The 6,162-nt window shown below is 39.3% G+C and overlaps 2 non-coding genes across 2 annotated transcripts; both read left to right on the top strand.

Annotated features, from left to right (window-relative positions):
* Positions 1–315: 315 nt before the first annotated feature.
* trnas-aga lies at positions 316–397 on the top strand. Its single transcript has one exon. It is a non-coding gene; the product is annotated as a tRNA-Ser (tRNA).
* Positions 398–428: 31 nt separating this feature from the next.
* On the top strand, positions 429–499 carry trnag-gcc. The gene has a single exon. It is a non-coding gene; the product is annotated as a tRNA-Gly (tRNA).
* The last annotated feature ends 5,663 nt before the right edge of the window (positions 500–6,162 follow it).

Here is a 6,162-nt window from a genome sequence, read left to right as displayed (position 1 = left end):
AAGGAAATTGGATTGGCATTGAGTGGATTGCTATACAGTGAGCTGACATGAACTTGAGGGCTGTATGACCTTCTTAATAGCATAATGATCTTATGACTTCATGACTAGCTTCAAATTCATCCATAAACCTCCGCAGTTTCTTCAAATAACTGTGCCACAAAATTCAAATGGGGCATGAATTTTCATGGGGTTTCTCCGACTTTCCTCTAAAATTTCAATGAAAGTAGCATGGAACTCTTGGCAGAATTACACGAACAACAAATGAAGATTCACCTTCCATGTTACATTTTGAAATCTCTCATGGCTTTGGCGCTAGTAGTCGTGGCCGAGTGGTTAAGGCGATGGATTAGAAATCCTTTGGGGTTTCCCTGCGCAGGCTCGAATCCTGCTGACTACATTTCCTCAACATGTCGATTTAAAAGTGAGTTGCGTTGGTGGTTCAGTGGTAGAATTCTTGCCTGCCAAGTAGGAGGCCCGGGTTCGATTCCCGGCCATTGCAACAATTGTCTATTTGGGGCAGCACAGTGGCTCAGTGGTTAGCACTGCTGCCTCACAGCGCCAGGGACCTGGGTTCAATTCCACCTGTGGGTGACTGTCTGTGTGGAGTTTGCACATTCTCCCTGTGTCTGTGTGGGTTTCCTCTGGGTACTCCAGTTTCCTCCCACAGTCCAAAGATGTGCAGGTTAGGTGGATTGGCCATGGTAAATTGCCCATAGTGTTCAGGGGTATGTAGATTAGGTGGGTTATAGGGGGATGGGTCTAGTTGGGATGCTCCTATGGTCGGTGTGGACTTGTTGGGCTGAATGGCCTGTTTCCACACTGTAGGGATTCTATGATTATTCATTGTCACCTTTGAAAAGGCCTCCAACTCTTTTATGCAGCATATACTCTCTGGTATTATAACTGTGGTCACCCTGGTGATGTCCATTCCCATTGTCCTCCCCAACAGCAAATAAGTAACAACAAAAACAAAGCTACAGTGAGCCACAATTACCTTCTTTGTGCAATTTTTCTGACTTTATGGTGAAAATGCCCACTCATGCAGAAACAATGTTGCTTATTAAATTGATTCCTGAAAAGAATAGTACCTTTGCTGGCAGTCTATGCTAATTATCTTGGGGTTATATCTGGGACCAGAATCCTGGCAAAACACATAACTCGGGCTTTAAACTAAATAATGGTGGGGGTGGAGGCTGGATTCAGTTGCGTGGAAAATTATAAAATTGAAGGTAAAGGAGAAGGTAGGATTGCAGAATAGTGGTAGAGCTGATTGTCACCAGAAAGTAAAAGGATGGGATAGAATGTGTGAATGTCATTGTGTCCCATAAAAGTTTAGGGAAATTCATTAATAGAATAAAATTAAAGGTTCTATGTCTAAATATATGATGCATTCGGAATAAGCCAGATGGCTGACAGTTTAAATCGAGTGTAAAATGATCTCATAGCCATTACAGAAACATGATTACAAGGAGATCAAATGTGGGAACTTAACATTCAGGGATCTTTTGGAGAGACAGAAGGGTTGGAAAAGGTAATAGGGTAGTACTGTTAATAAGAGATGAAATGAGGACAATTGTGAAGAGATTATCTAGGCTTGAATGATGTAGAGTCCATTTGGGTGGTGAAAAAAAAAGGGAAAAAGAAATTGGCAGGAGTAGTGTACAGATTCCCAAATAGTAGGCACTCTGTAAGAAAGGCTATAGATCAACAAATAATAGAAGCATGTAAAAAGAATACAGCAGTAATTATGGGTGACTTTAATCTTCATGTTGGTTGGGTTAATCAAATTGGAAAGGGTATGTATGACAATGAATTCATAGAGTGCACTAGGATAGATTCCTAGAGTAATATGTCATGGAGTTCAATAGGGAGCGGGCTTTCTTGGATTTCTAAGGGGTAATGAGGCAGTTTTAACAAACTCAAAGTAAAAGTTCCCCTAGGAAGTATTGATCATAATATGATAGAATTTAATATTCAATTCAAGTATGAGAAACTTGGGTCAGAAACAACTGTGTTTGCCTTAAATAAAGGGAACGACAATGAAATGAAAATAGAATTAACTAAAGTGAACTTTACATTAGCAGGAATAATAGTAAGCATGTATTGGCAGACACTTAAGGAACTAATTCATGATTCTCAGGAAAAATAGATCCCAGTCGGGAGGAAAGATTCGAAGAGAGGGATTAACTAACCATAGTTAGTCAAGAAAGTTAAAGAGGGTATAAATTTGAAAGAAAAATCATATAAGGAGGCCAAAGTCAGTGATAGCTCCAAAGACTGGGATAAATTCAGAATCCAGCAATGAAAGACTAAAAATATCATGAAGTCAGAGACTATAAGCTATGAGGGCGAACTAGCGGGGAAAATAAAAACTGGCAATAAAAGCTTCTTTAAATATGTTGAAAGGAAGACAGAGATCAAAATAAGCATTGGTTCCTTAGAAAATGAATCTGAGGAACAAAGAAATGGCAGAGGAATTAAACAGATACTTTGCATCAGTCTCAACTAAGGAAATTACATTGAACATCCCACTAATACTGAAAAATACGGGGAAGGAATTAAGTACCATCACCATCACTAAAGATGTAGTATAAGACACATTAATGGGGCTAAAGAGCCACATGGAAGATAAGTCCCCTGGCCCGGATGGCTTGCATCCTAGGATCCTAAAAGAGTTTGCTATAGAGATAATGGATGCATTGTTTGTAATTTGCCAAAAATTGTTAGATTCTGGAGAAGTGCCATAGGATTGGGAAAGTGATAATAGTACACCCCTTTTCAAAAAGGGAAGGAGGCAAAAAGCAGGTAACTATAGACCAATTAGCCCAAGATCAATTGGTAGAAAGTATTGGAATCAATTGTTAAGGAAATAATAGCAGAACATTTGGAAAATCATAATCTAATCAAGCAGAGTCTACATGGCTTCATGAAAGGGAAACCATATCTAACTAATTTATTAGAGTTTTTTGAAGAAGTCTCAACCAGAGAGGGTAGAGGAGAACTAGTAGATCTGTTGTCTTTGGATTCCAAGAAGGCATTTGACAAAGTACTTCATAAAAAGTTGCCATGAGACCCATGGTGTTGGAGGTCTTATACTGGCAAGGTAGAGAATTGGCGCATGGACAGGAAACAGTAAGTGGAGATAAAGGCTTCTTATTCAGTTTGGTGATCCATGAAGAGTGGGGTTCCACAGGAAACAGTGCTGGGACTATACCCATTTACCATAAATATATAAATGGTTTAGACGAAGGAAGTGAATGTATCATCGCCAAATTTGCAGATGACACAAAAATAGGTGGAGAGGGAGGTTGAGAGAGGGATATAAACTGCTTACAACTAGATATTGATAGGTTAATAAAGTGGGTAAAAAGTTGATAAATGGAGTATAATGTGGGAAAATGTAAACTGTTCATTTTGGAATGGAGAACCAAAGAACTGAGTATTATTTAAATGGAGACAAACTGCAGACAACTGCAACACCAAGGGACTTGGAGGTACTTGAGCATGAAACACAGAAAGCTAGTACACAGGTGCAACAGCTAATCGGGAAGGCGAATGGAATGTTGGCCCTTATTTCAAGGGGGTTGGAGTATAAAAGTGGGGAAGTCTTACCGTAATTGTGCAAGGTGCTTGTGAGACCATATCTGATATGTTGTGAGCAGTCTTGATCCCCCTATGTAAGAAAATATGCTATTTCATTGGAGGCTATTCAGAGAAGGTTCACTGAGATGATCCCCAGTATGGAAGGGGTCTAATGAGCAAAGATTAAACAGGTTATGATTCTACTCATTGGAACTTAGAAGAGTGAGAGATGATCTCATTGAGATACAGGATTCCTAAGGGACTTGACAGGGTAAATGCTGAGCTGATGTGTCCCCTCATGGGAAAGTCTAGGACCAGGGATCATAGTCTCAGAATAAAGGGGCACCAATTTAAGACTGAAATGAGGAGGAATTTCTTCTCCCAAATGGTTGAGAGTTTTTGGAACTCCTTGCCACAAACAGCTGTTGGGGCAGAGTCATAGAGAAATACAGCACAGAAACAGACCCTTCAGTCCAAGTCATCCACGCTGACCAGATATCCACAATTAAGTTAGTCACATATGCCAGTATTTGGCTCATATCCTTCCAAACCCTTCTTTTTCATGTAGCCATTCACCTTGTGTATAGTTAAGGTTGAGATAGAAAAAGATTCTCGATCATTCACGAAATCAAGGATTCCAGGCAAAACACAGGAAAGAGAACATGGGGACTGTTGGATTAGCCATGATCTTATAGAACTGTGGAACAGGCTTGAGGTGCCAAATGGCCTATTATTGTTCCTATTTCTCATGGTCTTACTGACAACCAAGGATGTAAAACACAGAAAAAGTCAGCAGCAGTTGTGCACTATCTACATGGTCACATTTTTATTGTTCTCTGCAAAAAAAATCAAGCATTCTAAAAATATTTGGCATAAAAACTGCCTTTCATAATCTTTGTTTTCTGCAAAATGAGACACATGTAATTATTGAGCAATTGCAGGTAGTACATCTTTAAATTCCTCAAATTATATCTGAATTTTTAATATGTATATTTCAGCAACTCCAGCATGGTTAAGCTAATTAAAAGGAATGAGACTACATATAAAGTTCCTTTGTGGCTTTTGTAATCAGAATTGACCATGCTTCGATTCAATGTTCAATGCTTAATCTGCATTTTCACAATTCTTTTTATAGAAAATAGCAATCATTGATTTTATGAGCTGGGAGAGACATCCCACGAAGGTCCTAGGGCAATTGCACAGGACAAATACAACCAATAACAGAACACCACAAGATATATGACTGAGGAGATTTGGGGTTTTCTATAAAATTGATGTGTCCTGCATAACTGTGAATGTTTCTGTTGAGTACGGCCAGTCTTCCTACAGTCAAAATTCTCATAATGAGTAAAAAAGCACAGAGAATTGGTTTCCAATGACAAAATCTCAGATCATGCATAATTAGAAGATCTTTTCAAAATAGCTCTATGCTTGGCATTTTTACTTTCCTGAGTGCCACTAAACTAATTTTACCTTCACCCCCCTCCACCCCCAAGCTTTTTTTTAACTGGCAACTCTTAAAATGAAGAAAATAACATTTTAAAATAGATGAAGGGCAAATTAAAGGTAGGGCAGAAAGAGCTGTTACAGGTCACACCTAGGAATGTAGGAAAATGGATTAGAAGAGGTAGGATAAATGAATTCATGGTACAAGCTGGTGGGTCAGACAGCTTCCATGGAGAGAGAGTGCAAGCTAATGTTTCGAGTCTAGATGACTCTTCATCAGCGCTTCAGCTCCAATGAAGAGTCACCTAAACTCAAAATGTTAGCTTGCTCTCTCTCCATGGCTGTTGTCTGACCCATTATGATCTCCAGTATTTGTTATTTTCAGTACAGATTCCAGCATCTGCAGTAATTGGCTTCTACAAGTTAGTGGATTGTTTTTCCTTCATAGCTCATGAAAGACCTGTCTAGTTTGGATAGGATTTACCAGCTTCGTAATGAGTCAATAAAAATTGCAGTAATTGATTCAAAGTGCTTTTTGAACAGCAGCTGAGTGTGTGAAATAGCACCATTTTTCAGATAGGCACATATTTGAGGAAATCTTCCAAGCCCAAAGAGGCAAGAAAAATGTCGAGAAACCTGAAAAAGGTGGTTTGTCGTCAAGACCAATAACCAACATTCAACAGTGAAGAAGGTTATCCAAGACTACAAAGGGATCTTGATCAATTGGGCCAATGGGCCGAGGAGTGACCGATAGAGTTTAATTTATATAAATGTCAGGTATTGTATTTTGGTAAAACAAGCAAGGGCAGGACTTATACAGTTAGTGCTAGTGCCCTTGGTAGTGTTGTTGAACAGAGAGACCTAGAGGTTCAGGAATGTAGTTCTTTGAAAGTTGCATCACAGGTAAGCAAGGTGGTTAAGAAGGCATTTAGCCCACTTGCCTTCATTGCTCAGACTATTGAGTATAGGAGCTGGGACGTCATGTTGAGATTGTACAGGACGTTGGTGAGGCCACTTTTGGAGTACTGTATACAGTTCTAGTTACCCTGCTATAGAAAGGATATTGTTAAATTGGAGGGGGTTCAGATAAGATTAACGACGATGTTGCCAGGACTTGAGGGTTTGAGTTATATG

Source organism: Rhincodon typus, chromosome 16 (assembly GCF_021869965.1).
Source record: "Rhincodon typus isolate 14 chromosome 16, sRhiTyp1.1, whole genome shotgun sequence".
NCBI lineage: Eukaryota > Metazoa > Chordata > Chondrichthyes > Orectolobiformes > Rhincodontidae > Rhincodon > Rhincodon typus.
Note: the sequence above shows the minus strand (reverse complement) of the source record. Positions and strands in the feature narration are given on the sequence as shown.